The sequence below is a fragment of the Prionailurus viverrinus genome, chromosome C2 (genome assembly GCF_022837055.1).
Source record: "Prionailurus viverrinus isolate Anna chromosome C2, UM_Priviv_1.0, whole genome shotgun sequence".
NCBI lineage: Eukaryota > Metazoa > Chordata > Mammalia > Carnivora > Felidae > Prionailurus > Prionailurus viverrinus.
The window spans coordinates 34366076-34381048 of record NC_062569.1 but is presented as its reverse complement, the minus strand read 5'-3'; the positions used below and the strand labels follow the sequence as shown (position 1 = coordinate 34381048).

Genomic DNA, 14973 nt, shown 5'->3' with positions numbered 1-14973 from the left:
AGTATGAACATTTATTTTTTGTGTGAACAAAATATTTCCCTTTTCTGTGATAAATGCCAAAGAGTGCAATTACTGAGTTGTTGGGTAATTACATGTTTAGTTTTATAAGAAACTGCCATAGTCCCTTTTATCATAAGAGGAGTAACACAGAATCCTTATATAAACAGATGCTAGTTGCAGTATATAAACAAATCCTAGCTGAGCTGCTGTTCTGGTTGAAGTAAGCTTGGAGTTGCACCTGCTTGATTACCACCCAGTGACTGTGCCAGCCGTGTGTGCACTCTTCTTCCAGCCTGGAACTTTATCCAAGGCTGTATAGTTGAAGTGACATTAAAAAATTAAAAAAAAAAAAAAAAAGGTGGGGGGTGGGGAGTGCCTGGCCAGATCAGTCAGAAGAACACGTGACTCTTGATCTCGAGGTCCTGAGTTCCAGCCCCACACTGGGTATAGAGATCACTGAAATAAAAATTTGGGGGGGGGGAAAGACTTAGGAGTGATTTTAGGCTTATTACTGGCAGAGCTGTTATTGGCACTCAGGTTTCTTGATTCTGAGTTTTTTTGTTGTTTTTATAAATCAGGATTATACTTTCATATGTACATTTTGAATGGTCAAATAGTCCCCACAAAGTTTGTGATGAAAAACATAGTATTATGCTGCTCCGTTCTCTTCTAATATAATTATACCAGGGTATTTGGTATTTGTGTGTGCCCACATATATGTAAATGTATTTTTTAAAGTTTATTTACTTTTGCGCATGAGGGCATGTGAGCGAGCAGGGGAGGGGCAGAGAGAGAGGGAGAAAGAGAATACCAAGTAGGCTCCACGTGCTGACATTGTGGATCCCATTGCCGGGCTCGAACTCACAAGAACCATGAGCTCAAGACCTGAGCCAAAATCAAGAGCCTGATGCTTAACGAACTGAGCCATTCAGGTGCCCCTAGCATATGTATTATTTTGTACTAAATTATATTCTTTTTATTTCTCCTTTATTTTTTTATTAAAAAAAATTTTTTTTAACGTTTTATTTATTTTTGAGACAGGGAGAGACAGAGCATGAACAGGGGAGGGGCAGAGAGAGGGAGACACAGAATCTAGAACAGGCTCCAGGCTCTGAGCTGTCAGCACAGAGCCCGATACGGGGCTTGAACTCAAGGACCGCGAGATCATGACCTGAGCTGAAGTCGGTCGCTTAACCGACTGAGCCTCTCAGGCACCCCTATTTCTCCTTTATAAGACAGTATGCTATGTTAAAAGATATATATGTAATTACTTAAAATTATGTTTCCTTTGTATTATCTATAAATTTTATTGCAGTGTGGTAAGAGGATGTTATGAAATATTTATTTTACAAAAGGGAGCATTGGGTCTGACATGACTGAGCACCCCTAGAATAGATGGGATATGTTGGTGCAGTGCATGGGAAGACTCCAGTGGGAGGGAGGCTGGCATCTTGGAGTAATTGAAAGGAGACTGTATATAACTTTAGAAGAGAGAGTGAGGGGGACAGATGTGTAGGATGAGTCCAACAGGGAGGCAAGGGCCATGTGGGACCTTGAAGGAGGAAGCTTGGAGAGTTGTTTGATTAGAGCAAAAGCTGAGGAGTTTCGAGGTATGAGTGACTCAGTCAAGTGCAATTTATAGCTGAAATGGACTTAAAGATCATATAGCTTAATCATCCTGCTTTACAAATAAGAAAATGGAAATTGAGGGAATTTTCCCAAGGTGAGACAAATCATGAATGAGCTGGAGCTAGAACTTGACCTTGGTAATTCATTGTTTACACTTGACTGCCAGGCAGAGGGATTACTTTTTTTTTTTTTTTAATTAATTTAAAATTTTATTTTTAAGTAATCTCTGCACCCAGTTTGGGACTTGAACTCATAACCGCAAGATTACGAGTCGCATGTTCCCCTGACTGAGCCAGCCAGGTGCTCCCATAGGGATTACATTTTAGACCGTTGGGAGCATTTCAGATTTCACCAAGAGAATTCCAGGATAGAGATGGCTGTGTGCAGGCTGGAGGCAATGGGTAATAGGAAGCCACAAAGTCAGGGCCCCTAAGATTTTACCCTCTGATCAAAGTGAATCACTAAATATGAGTTCAGATCTTGACTTATGATGTTATTTAATAGTTTTTTGTGTTAGTGTGCTTGGTTTGTCTTCTAGTAAGTATGCCCGTGACTTTTTACTTCCTACATATTTTGGCTCAAATACTTTGTAAGTTATGAGTTGTACTTGTTAAGTTGCCCCAGCATGAGATTTGAATTAAGCCGCCAGCTTACTAGAATCTATTACATTTATTAATATATATACCCCCAAACCGTCCACCCTCACAAAAAGTAGTATAGCATACTCATTGTTCTTTGTGTCTTTTGTTTGTCAGTTACCAATATATTTGATAGTTTTTAGGTATTGAACTGTTTTATTCCTTTTCATGGCTTCTAATTATTTTGTTGTCAATATTTTTCTCTATTTGTGTATGAATGGACATTTAAATTTTATCTATAATCTTTCTGCTACAGTTTTGTCTAGTTTTATAGTGGCCAGGTATGATACAGTTTGTGCAGGATATGTGTGGAGACAGAGAAAGAGAAAGGCTATGATGCTGATAGAGCAGGGAAGGAAGATGAACAGGAGAAAATCTGGGAAAAGCTAGAAGAATGATTGGAGGGAAAAAAGGAGAGAGGAATAAGGATAGGAGTGAAATAGCCCTGGTCTTCCCAAGGCAGTACTGAAACCCAAGACTCAACCTTTCTGTTACTGTCTTGGGACCAGACTGAGTTCATAGTTGTTTTTTTTGTTTGTTTTTTTAAAAAATTGTAATGTTTATTTATTTTTGAAAGAGAGAGAGAGAGAGAGCACCAGCAGGGGAGGGGCAGAGAGAGAGAGAGAGACAGAATCCAAAGCAGGCTTCAGGCTCTGAGCTGTCAGCACAGAGCCTGACATGGGGCTTGAACCCCCCAACGGTGAGATTGTGATCTGAGCCCAAGTCAGAGGCTCAACTGACTGAGCCACCCAGGCGCCCCGTTTTTGTTTTTGTTTTTGTTTTCTTTTTTAAAGAAAGCTTGACTTTTTTTTTTTTTTTTGAGAGCACAAGTTGGGGAGAGGAGAAGGGGCGGTGGAAGAAAGAATCTCAGGCAGGCTCCATGCTCAACCTGGAGCCTGATGTGGGGCTCAGTCCCACGCCCCTGGGATCATGACCTGAGCCAGATCAAGAGTTGGACATTCCACCAACTGAGCCACCTAGGTGCCCCCTGAAATCATCTTTATTAGCATGTTATCTTGGGCAAGTTATCTGTCCTCTGTATGCCTCCGTTTCCTCATCTGTAAAATGGGATAAATGGGATAATACCTCATCATGTGTTAATTCATACAGAGCTGTTAGTGTAGCATCCATCCACATTGAGAAAGCTTTCTGCTCCCTTTTACCTCCAAACTTTGCTCTTATTCATTTTCATCTCAGGTGTACTTTTCCCCAAAACCGTCTAGGTTGCACTAAGAGCCCCACTTTTATATCCTATACCTTTGTCTTAGCTTTCACCCCATTCTTTTGAAATTCCCGTAGCTAATTATTTACCCCTTAGGGTGGAGAACCATCTCTTGTAATGTCTTTTACAATTTAGTTTCACCCTGCATCCACCACTAAAATACTTAGCACAGTGCCTGGCATACAGTAGGCACTTGATAATGTTTGAATTAAACTGAAGAAAGCCTTGGGCCTTAGGAACATTGAACCTAGAGAAATACTTACCTTTCCACCCATTCCCCAGCCATCCACTTTCATTCCCTGAGGCAAGCAATGGCTAAAAATTCATACCCTATGGCTGCCTGGGTAGCTCATTCGGTTAAGTGTCTTGACTCTTGATTTTAACTCAGGTCATGATCTCACATTTTGTGAGATCGAGCCCTATTGGGCTCTGCACTGACAGCATGGAGCCTGATTGGGATTCTCTTTCCCTGTCTCTCTGCCTTTCCCCCATTCATGCTCTCCCTCTCTTTCAAAAAAAAAAATATTAAAAAGTGTGTACTCTAAATATTGTACATTGTTCTGTACATTGTAGTCACCCCACATAGAGGATGAATAAAGAGTTCTAATAAAGTCAGTTGAAATACCATGTCATGGTATTTATAAATCCATTTTTTCCCAGCCCTTAATTTGATTTAGGGTACAAGACATAATAAAATAAGCAGGGGGCGCCTGGGTGGCGCAGTCGGTTAAGCGTCCGACTTCAGCCAGGTCACAATCTCACGGTCCGTGAGTTCGAGCCCTGCGTCGGGGTCTGGGCTGACGGCTCAGAGCCTGGAGCCTGTTTCCAATTCTGTGTCTCCCTCTCTCTCTGCCCCTCCCCTGTTCATGCTCTGTCTCTCTCTGTCCAAAAAATAAATAAACGTTGAAAAAAAAATAAAATAAAATAACCAGCACTGTAAGACAACCTACAGTATAATGCTAAATTGTGTTTTAAAAATCCTTAAGATTCTGAGGAGACCAAGGTCAATGTGAGCTGGACTGGTAAAAGAAGACATCCTGGAAACCAGACTTGAATTTGGTCTTGAAGGACTTGATGGTGAAACTTTCTCAGTGGAGGGTTGGGACAAAATCTAGACTACAGGCATTAAGGGAGCTAGTAGGGAGAGACTAATGGAGATGATGTTGGCTGTTAAGGAAGGAAAAGGAAAAGGATGGGAAGAAGGGAAAGAGGGACGAGTGAGGTATGTATGTTTCTGGAGTCAGAGGAAAGATCTGGTTGGTAGGAGGGGATTGAAAATGCTAGCAAGTGAGGTAAGTACGGGAATTAGATGCCTCAAGATGCTGGGTTTAGTTTTAATTTTTTAATTATTGATTATTGAACAGGTAATACACTTCTATGATTCAAAATTCAAAAGGAAACAAAGCATACAGTTAAAAGGCTTTTTTTTAAGTTTATTAATTTTGAGAGAAAGTGAGAGAGAGAGAGAGAGAGAGCTAGAAGGCACATGCATGTGTGAGGGAGGGACAGAGAGAGAGGGAGAAGTGTCAAGCAGGCTTCCATGCTGTCAGAGCAGAGCTGGATGTGGGGTCAAACCCATGAACCATGAGGTCATGACCCAGCTGGAAGTAAGAGTCAGAGGCTCAACCGACTGAGCCACCCTGAAAAGTCTCCCTTCTATCTGTTGTCCAGCCACCCAGTTTTCATTACTTGAGGCAACCAGTGGTTACAAACGCGTTTTTCCTGAGTGCTTATATAAGCAAATACATATGTTTTTATATATCTCCTAACTTTTTTAAAAAATAAAAATGATAGTGTACTCCAAACATTGTTCTGAGTGTTGCTGTGTTTTTGTTTTTTTTTTCATTTAGAGACTTTGTTTTTTTGTTTTTTTGTTTTTTTTTTTCAACGTTTATTTATTTTTGGGACAGAGAGAGACAGAGCATGAACGGGGGAGGAGCAGAGAGAGGGAGACACAGAATCGGAAACAGGCTCCAGGCTCTGAGCCATCAGCCCAGAGCCTGACGTGGGGCTCGAACTCACGGACCGCGAGATCATGACCTGGCTGAAGTCGGACGCTTAACCAACTCGCCACCCAGGCGCCCCGAGACTTTGTTTTTTTAATAGTTGCATGCGTAGCATTCTCTTACGTGGGTATACCATTATGTACCTAACCAGCTCCCTATTGGTAGACTTTTAGGTTTACAGTTTTTAGACATTACAAGCAATCCTGTAATGAATAAATAACATTTAGATTTTATTCTGAAACATTTTGTTCAGATTCTGTATGATCTAAGATCTGGATTATGACCATTGAAAGAAACAAGGCAAATTGACATACTGTAATAAATGGCTCAAATTCAGAGTAGTGATTAACAAATCTATGTGTATGGATATAATTTATGTGTTTGTGGGCACTTCCACAAAGAGCTATAGGAGCCATGGAATGATTGCGTATAGTATAAAGCTTAAAAGTACAAAAATTTATTGTAAAAAGTAAGCCTCTTTTCCCCTGCATAGGGATCCCTGTAATGTCCCAGTTTCTTGTATTTTGATGATCGTGTTTTTCAACATCCAGCCATGGGCAGCATCACCACTGGCCATTCTACTTGTTTTCCTGTGTAACTCCAGAAATTGCCCATCCTCTCACTACATAAATGTTAGCTTATTTTTCTGTTGGTCTTTCTAGCTCTTTATCTCCTATTGGTCTCTTTTCAAGTCTAACTTACTCCAGAATAATTTTGAATAAATAGGTGCCAGATACCCTGAGATTCAGAGCCTTCTGTCTTCAGTCCCAGCCTTGACCAAATAGGATGATGCCAATTTAGTCATTCCTGGGGTTCCTCTGTCTGCTGAGCATGTTTAGTTATCATGTGGCTGGATGAATACACTGGTGGTACTCCGTAATGTTTCTTTTCAAGTCTGATAAACCACTTAAGATTTTATAAACAAAGCACTGATGTGTTTATGATAGTATGTTAACCCATCTTTCTCTTAGTGTATATAAAACCTGTTGCTCATGCTGATATAATTAAGGAAATTCCGATACTTTTCATAAGGGGAAGGACAAATCCTTTTAAAATGGGAAGTGGATTTTCTAATGCTGATTTTTTTATTCCTTTTTTTAAAAAAGTTTGTTTGTTTGTTTATTTATTTATTTATTGTGAGCAGCAGGAGCAGGGGAGGAGCAGAGAGGGGGGTGGGGAAGAGAAAGTCCCAAGCAGGCTCTGTACTGTCAGAGCAGAGTCTGACACAGGTCTCAAACTCACAAACTGTGGGATCATGACCTGAGCTGTAACTAAGAGTTGGATGCTTAACCAACTGAGACACCCAGGCACCCCTGATTTTTTATTCTTAATGAGTTTGTTAAAGGCTACTCTCAGTATACCTAGGAAAGAAAAAGAATTCCTAAGGAATTGTGTATCTTGCATTTAATGACCAGATTACAGCTTATATTGTAGAGCTGGTTTTTTTTTTTTTTTTTTTTAATGTTTATTTATTTTGAGAGACAGAGAGCTGGTGCACACATGCACAAGTGGCGGAGAGGCAGATAGAGAGGGAGAGAGAATCCCAAACAGGCTTCATGCTCAGTGCCAAGCCAGACGAGGGGCTTGGTCTCATGACCGTGACGGCATGACCTGAACTAATATCAAGAGTCAGATGCTTAACTGAGCCACCCGGGCACCTCTTGTAGAGCTATTCTTAATAGTTGATGAGATTATCAAATGAGAATAATGTTATATCCACTTAAAGGCCATAGAAGGCTTTTTGATTAGGTAATATAAAAATAAATAAAATTTAGAATATAGTGAAATTTTAGTGAACATAATGGATATTAGTTTCCTGTGACAAGAAAACTAGAAGAAACACTTATTTTCTAAACCATGATATTATGGTTCTATAACCAGTGTTCTAAGGTTTTGCCAAAGTGAATGTCTTTGTACTGGTTCTGTATTTACGGTGTGTTGCTAATGCAAAAATATTCTGTGATTTTAACTACTAAAAGTTTAATAAGAGTTCTGCTTTTATTAAATTTTATAATAGGAGCTAGGAAATTATTTTGATGACTGTTATTTTCTAAAATACTCATGGCTTTTTCTCCAGAAGAGGTCAAATAATTTGTCAGGTTACTTGTGTTCCTATTTCCTTATCTAGAAAAAGTAGTAACATTTCTAATCTGTTTGTTGTAAGTGATTTAACAGTAAATGAGTGCTTTGCCAATATATGGAATACTAGTGAGCTGACTCCAGTCAAAATTCAGACCTTTGGAATGTCAGATTTGTTCTGCCAAGGGTTGGGGCTTTCTTGGGCATGCAAGCTACCAAGACTTCCTGAAAAGGGTGGCCAAGAGCCTTTGCATTTTAGAGCTTATTTTACAGTGTAGAGTACAGACCTAGGGAAGGAGGCCAGCTGCATTTTAGAACTTCATTTTACAGTTTAGAGTACAGACCTAGGGAAGGAGGCCATTTCTCTAGGGTGTGCAGGCTGCTCCCCTAGAGCCCCAGGCTCTTTTAGCTCTGCATTGAATTTCCCCATCACTCCTGAGAATTGTTCAAAGAGCTTTTCTCTTCATCTTGGTTAGTGTGACATCCCATCCCAACCCATCCTAAGTCTTACTGGAAAGGGATCTCTTTTTCCTTGGTGCAAGTACTTCTTCATATATCCAATTAATGGACAAACCTAAACATATTGGTTGAGCATCAAGGTACTGGGCTAGGTGTAAGTGAGAGATGCACGTATGTGTCCTATCTTCAATAATGTTATGATGTTGGTATTTAATTTGATTGGGAGGATGATATTTATTATTATTTATTATTTTAGAGAGTGAGAGAGAGTTCACGCCAGGGAGAGGGGCAGAAGGAGAGTGGGAGAGGGAGAGAGAGACAGAGAGAGAAAACCTTAAGCAGACTCCATGTTCAGCATGGAGCTCAACACAGGGCTTGATCCAATGACCCTGGGATCATGACCTGAGCCGAAATCAAGAGTCACTTGGCCGATCAACTGACTGAGCCACCCAGTCGCTCTGGGAGGATGATGTTCATTTATAAAAATGCAAGGTGGCATTGATTTGAAAATCAATGCAAATAAAGACAGGAAAATACATTTTTTCACATTCTAATTTGATTGACAAAATTTCAGGAAATTCATGAGCTGGGAATACCTGTTTGAGTCTTAGTCATCAGTCACTGGCACTCTCCCTACCTTAACACCAACACTCCTCCCCACCCATTTTTTTTAAACAGTGGGTAAATTGTCTTGTTACAGAGGTGGATACTTTTATTTAGTCAGAAGACTGGAGCAGTGGGTGTTTGTTTACAGTCTAAGATACTTTTTAGGATCTGCTTTCCTTGTTCCCTCAGGGCTGAACTTTGAAAAGGTCTAATCTAGTGTGGTCAGACCAAGTCTGAATGGTATCCTTTATTCTAACTTCTGGAATTGTTATAAATGCAAGATTTTCTTTTGTGCATTTCTGTTAGCTAAAGAACTGGCCATGGAAAAATCTGCTTTATTCACATATACCTTTTGATATTAAGGTGTATGACTATTTTCTTGTTTACTATATATTTCCTATATAGTAATACTTATTTGTGGAGTGTTTATTGAGAGGATATATGGTATATGCTGTATGAGGCACTTGGGGATGCAAAGTCGAAGGCTTTGGCATTCATGGCTTCAAGGAATTTTAAGAAAGACAAATGAACAGATAATTCTGATGTTGTGTGGTGAGTGCAAGTGATAGAGCCAATCCAGAGTATTGTGGGAGCCCAGAATGGAGCAGTGGTTCTCACAGTATGGGGGCCCTAGTGATCCCTGAGCTCATAAGGATCTGTAAGGTCAAATCTGTTTTCATAACTTAAGACATTATTTGCTTTTTTGATGTCATTTGCTTACAAATATATGATGGAGTTTTCCAGAGGCAATATAATTTGTGATATGCCAATACATTGGATACAGAAGCAGAGAAGAGAATCTAGCTGTCTTCTATTAAGCCAGACATTTAAGTAGATTTGCAGAAATATAAGGCAGTATTACTCTTTTCACTAAAAGTTTTGTTTTGAAAATTATGGTTTTTAAAGTTAAAATATGTTTAAAATGTTTTAAATAAACATTTAATAGATCTGTTAATTTTTACATGGTAAATATTTTAAAATCCTTGTTTTTAACTTCATGTTCAGCAAATATTGATATAACTTAAGAGCTTTTGAGTCCTTGATAATTAAAAAAATTTTTTTAAAAATATTTATTTATTTTTGACAGAACGTGAATAGAGGAGAGCAGAGAGAGAGGGAGACATAGAATCCCAAGCAGGCTCCAAGGTCTGAGCTGTCAGCACAGAGCCCGACGTGGGCTCGAACTCATGAACTGTTAGATCATGACTTGAGCCGAGGTCAAATACTCAACCCACTGAGCCACCCAGGTGCCCCTCAATAATTTTATTTTTAAGATTTTATTTTTTTAACTAACCTCTACACCCAATGAGGGGCTTGAACTTACAACCCTGAGATCAAGAGTCACATGCTCCTCCTGCTGAGCTGGCCTGGTGCCCCTGAGTCCTTGATAATTTTTAAGAGTGTGAAGGGGACCTGCAACCAAAAAGTTTGAGAACCATTGGAATAGAAAATTTTAAACTATTTCTTTTTTTTTTTTTAATTTTTTTTTTCAACGTTTATTTATTTTTGAGACAGAGAGAGACAGAGCATGAACGGGGGTGGGGCAGAGAGAGAGGGAGACACAGAATCGGAAACAGGCTCCAGGCTCTGAGCCATCAGCCCAGAGCCTGACGCGGGGCTCGAACTCCCAGACCGCGAGAGTGTGACCTGGCTGAAGTCAGACGCTTAACCGACTGCGCCACCCAGGTGCCCCGAAAATTTTAAACTATTTCTTAGGAGCAAGGTGGTCAAGGAAGGATTTTCCCTAGGAGGTGATACTAGGGCTCAGTCACAAGTATTTAAATAATTTCCACCTGGGATGTAAAGTGGGAGGGAGTTGCAGAAGATAGGTAGGAAGAGGTGGATCACTCAATGTCTTGTTTGTCAGGTTGAGAAGTTTTTTCCTGCTCCTGTAGTCCTAAATAGGAAGTTTCTAAAATGTGCTCATTTCTATCCTTACATGTGAAGTACTCTAAAAAGCTGTTTTACTATGTGTATTTTTAAATATAAGGAGTTTAGAAGATTGTGTTTTTGATTTTGTGTGAATTGTTAAAGTGAAAAAGTATTCTGGACACTACCACTTAGCATTGACAACACATTAGTAATTTGCGTATTCTGAGTCCTAGTACTACCTAAATGCAGTTTTATATTTCCTATAAAATGTAGGTTTCAATTGACCATTGTCAGTGATATAACATTTTTATAAATTGTTTTTAATATGCTAGTTATGGTTATTAGCTAATAGTGATAGAGATCTTCTGAACCAGGTGGTTAAGTTGATAGGAAAACTCAGATCCTCATTCAAATAGATGGCCAGTGAGAAAATAGTAACAAAGGATATATCTGATAAGGAATATATATAAAGAACACTTTTATAATTCAGTAATACAAACTTAAATAATCTAATTTAAAAGTTGGCAAAAAGTTTGAGTAAACATTTTTCCAAGGAGGTTATACAAATGGCTAATAAGCACATGAGCAATTGCTCAATGTCATTAGTCATTAAGGAAATGCAAATCAAAACATAAGAGATACCACTTTTTAGGGTGGCTGTAATGAAAACACGGACAATAACAAGTATAACATGTAGAGTTGGAACCCTCATACGTTGCTGGTTGGATTGTGAAATAGTGCAGCCACTTTGGAAAAATAGTGGTCAATTCCTCAAAAAGTTAAATATAGAATTACTGTGTGACCCAGCAATTCTACTTGTGGGTATATACTCAAAAGAATTGAAACACATGCCCGTACAAAGACTTGTACATGAATGTTCAAAACATTATTCACGATAGCCAAAAAGTAGAAACAACCCAGATGTCCTTCAGCTGATGAATGTGTAATGACACGTAGTTCATCCATACAGTGGAGTAGTATTCAGCCTTAAAGAGGAGTGCAGTTACGTTTATACATGCTCCAGCATGGATGAACCTTGAAAACAATGCTAAGCGAAAGAGACCATTCACAAAAGTATTTAATGATTCCATTTATATAAAATGTCCAGAATAGGCAATTCCATGGAGAATTATTTGAAATAATTTCAGACTTAGAGAAAGTTTAAAAAATAACAAAGTTAAAGTTGTATGGATTAAAAGTTATCTTTCCTGGGTGTCTGCCTGGCTCAGTCGGTAGAGTGTGCAACTCTTGATCTCTGGGTCGTGAGTTTGAGCCCCACCTTGGGTGTGGAGATTACTTAAAAATAAAATCCTAGGGGTGCCTGGGTGGCTCACTGGGTTAAGTGTATGACTCTTGATTTTGGCTCAGGTCATGATCTCAGGGTTTTGTGAGTTTGGGCCTCATGTTGGCCTCTTCACTGACCCTGTGGAGCCTGCTTGGGACTCCCCTCCGACCCCCCTCCCTGTCATTTCTCTCTGTCTCTCTCAAAATAAACAAATAAACCTTAAAAAAATCTTAAAGAAAATCTATCTTTCCTCCTTTTCCAGTGGAAGAAACAAACATGTAAATAATAAATGAGAATTATAAGCACTAACAAGAATTATGAAGGTAATAAAGTGGTATAAAATGACCCAGGTTATAGCTTAACTGTGGCAGTCCACAGAAAGCCTCTTAGAAGAGGTAATTTTTGGTTGAGACATGAATGTTAGAAGGTCGCAGATAACCAGGGGCAGAACATTTGAAGCTGAAAGCACAGCCAGTATAAAAGCACAAAGTAAGGAACAAATTATGGGAGGAACAGAAAGCAAACCAGTGTGATTAAAGAGTAGTGAATGAGGAAGAGAGTGGAAGCTGAGGTCAGAGGTTGACAGATATCAGATCATATAGGGTCTCTGCAGGTTATAGGTGCAACTCAGGTAGGGTTACAATGGGATGTTTTTGAAAGGTTTTAAACAAGGAATTGGAGTTACCTGATTCATGGTCTATGAAGTACATTTTGGGTTGCTTTGGCACAGATGAACTGTAGAGAGGCTAGAGTAGAGGCCGAGAGACTGATTAGGAGGGTGTTGGAGCAAAACAGCCAAGAAGTATTGATGAGGACTTAGACAGGGACTGTGTCGGGAACAATGCAAGTGTTGAATTTGGTGTGTTTTAGAGGTAGAGCCAGTTTTTTTGATTGTTTCTGTTTGTGTCTGAGATAGTGGATGCAGAACAGGAGGATGTCATTAGTTTACATTTTTGCATTGTGAAAATATTGAAAACAATATAAATACCCATAAACAGTGGTACATCCACATAGTGGAGTGCAGTGCACTTGTAAGAAAAGAGTGAGGAAGAGCCTTGTGAACTGATACAAAGTTATTTCCAGGGCCTACTGTTAATGGAAAAAAGTGCAAAAGCATAACTATAATGTGTTAGCCTTTTATGTAAGAAAAGAAGGAAATAGGAATATAAATATGTATTTGCACATAGGTGCCAAAATAAATACAAGAAGGATAAGCCAGAAACTACTGAGATTGGTTTCTTACAGGATTTGGGTGGAAACGGTGTAGAAGGGATGAAGGGGAAGAGAATGGAAGTAGTAGGGATAGAGAGAGGGATGCTTTTGTGAGAGTATCTTTTTGTGTTAAGTCTGAGTTTTAGAACTATATGAATGTTTAACATAATGAAAAACAAATACATAAAATCTATCTGGGTGGAAAGAAAACAGCCCAAGTGAAATAAAGACACAAACAAATGAACCTAACTGGATTTTTCTAGTAAATAACAACCACATTGAAAGGGAAAAAGAATAAAAACTAAACCAGTTAACTACACAGAATTTTGACTATACACCACAAGCTCAAAACAAAAAAATTTCTAAACAAATACTGAACTGTTGTCAGTAGAATTGTTTTTCACAGTGGTTTGAATTAAGAATTCTGTAACTACTTTACATATTTTAGGATTGAATGTGTTTACCAATATGTTGAAGATAAAGAGATTTATCACTGTGGTAAAGGGAATTGTAGGGGCACCTGGATGGCTCAGTCGGTTAAGTGCCTGACTTTGGCCCAGGTCATGATCTCACATTTTGTGGGTTCAAGACCCTCATCAGGCTCTGTACTGACAGTTTAGAGCCTGGACCCTGCATCCGATTCTGTGTCTCCCTCTCTCTCTGCCCCTCCCCTGCTTGTGCTCTGTCTCTCTGTCTCAAGAATAAATAAATATTAAAAAAAATTAAAGGGGTGCCTGGATGGCTCAGCTGGTTAAGCATCCAACGGCTTAGGTCACGATCTCATGGTTTGTGGGTTCGAGCCCCGCATCAGGCTCTGGGCTGTCAGTTCAGAGCCTGGAGGTTGGAGGTTGGTTTGGATTCTGTGTTTTCCTCTCTGCCCTTCCCCCATTCACGCTCTCTCAAAAAAACGAATAAACATTAAAAAAATAAAAAAATTAAAAAGGGAATTGTAAATATGGATTGAACGATGTTGTGTTAGATTGGAATTTGAGATATCAGTATAAAATTACTAGTCTTTTTAGATAGAGACAGAGATAAATAGAAATGTGTGTATCCATGGTTCAGTATACATCCATGTATTTCCTAGTTATGTTTACTGTTCCTTAACATTCTCTGACAGAAAACAGAAAGCTTTACTGAATTCCTGGATTTGGAAGACAGTTTCATGGTTAACTAGGAAGTTTTTAACAGGCATCCTTAAAATTTGTTTTTCTCTCTGGTTCCTAGTTTTTACCATTATTTGATAAAATTTGGAAACCCATTCTGAATTATAGGCACCTGCCATACAGTTCTTGGTTATATATGAATAGTTGATTATTTTGTTCTCTGCTTTCTTTTCATCAGGCCACTTGGGACAGCCCATATGGGAAAGCTCATACAAGTCAGTGTTTAAGACACAATGTGGTGCTTGCTTCAGCAGCACATATACTAAGATTAGCATGGCCCCTGCACAAGGATGACACGCAAATTCGTGAAGGGTTCCATATTAAAAACAAAAAACAAAAAAGACAATGTGGAGGAATACTTGATCCCTATAATCCTATCTACCTTCTTAGAAGATACTATACATCCTTGTTTTTTGTCATTATATCATTTCTTAAAAACAAAACATGAACAAAAGGTCATAAAAATTTAGCACTTCATCAACTATTATCCTTTAATAGACACACATTTTTAACATAGTTTTATGCAACATTCTTGAAGTGATTGAGATAATATTTTCAGTTGTTTTATATTAACCTAGAATATTAATAGATATCAGTAAGGGAAAGTGTTATTGGAGTTGCTGTTTCTTTCATAGCAGGGACTGAATGAAGTAAAATGCCTTTGGGGTTAAGAGAACATTAAGTGGAATTTCCTCCATGCTCACAATTTGTCTACATGTGTAGTTTCTTTAATTCAGTCACTGAACATTTTTGATTACCTGCCATTTGTAAAGGCACTTTGCTGAGTACTTGGGTTATA

The 14973-nt window shown here is 38.8% G+C and overlaps 1 protein-coding gene and 1 pseudogene across 3 annotated transcripts in view; both read left to right on the top strand.

The window, feature by feature from the left end:
- The window catches only part of PIK3CB (phosphatidylinositol-4,5-bisphosphate 3-kinase catalytic subunit beta), a 186342-nt gene that overhangs the window by 18702 nt on the left and 152667 nt on the right, over positions 1–14973 (top strand). The gene's annotated exons all lie outside the window — the stretch shown is intronic.
- LOC125175846 (uncharacterized) lies at positions 14413–14499 on the top strand (annotated as a pseudogene).